Raw genomic sequence first — 250 nt, 5'->3', positions numbered from 1 at the left:
ATCCGTAACTACAGAAATGAAAATGAATTAGGAAAAAGGGGGTAGAAATATCCGTAGATAAAAATTATCGCTCAGTAAGGCCACTTTTGAGCGTGAAGTGCACTACCGTGTACAAGAGGCTGTTTTATCCCTCTTTAAAAGGCTTTACGACTCCTATTTCAACGTTTAATACCTATATCTCTCTAAGCCAGAAGCGATAATAAAAAAATGATACACTTTATGAAGCCACAGAGCTAACGTCCTGGGGGTT

The 250-nt window shown here is 38.4% G+C and overlaps 1 protein-coding gene across 2 annotated transcripts in view; it reads left to right on the top strand.

Annotated features, from left to right (window-relative positions):
• The window catches only part of LOC119590550 (zwei Ig domain protein zig-8-like), a gene marked incomplete in the record, with an annotated part of 99462 nt that overhangs the window by 98050 nt on the left and 1162 nt on the right, over positions 1-250 (top strand).

The sequence above is a fragment of the Penaeus monodon genome, chromosome 27, assembly GCF_015228065.2.
Source record: "Penaeus monodon isolate SGIC_2016 chromosome 27, NSTDA_Pmon_1, whole genome shotgun sequence".
In the NCBI taxonomy this organism is placed as follows: domain Eukaryota; kingdom Metazoa; phylum Arthropoda; class Malacostraca; order Decapoda; family Penaeidae; genus Penaeus; species Penaeus monodon.
Note: the sequence above shows the minus strand (reverse complement) of the source record. Positions and strands in the feature narration are given on the sequence as shown.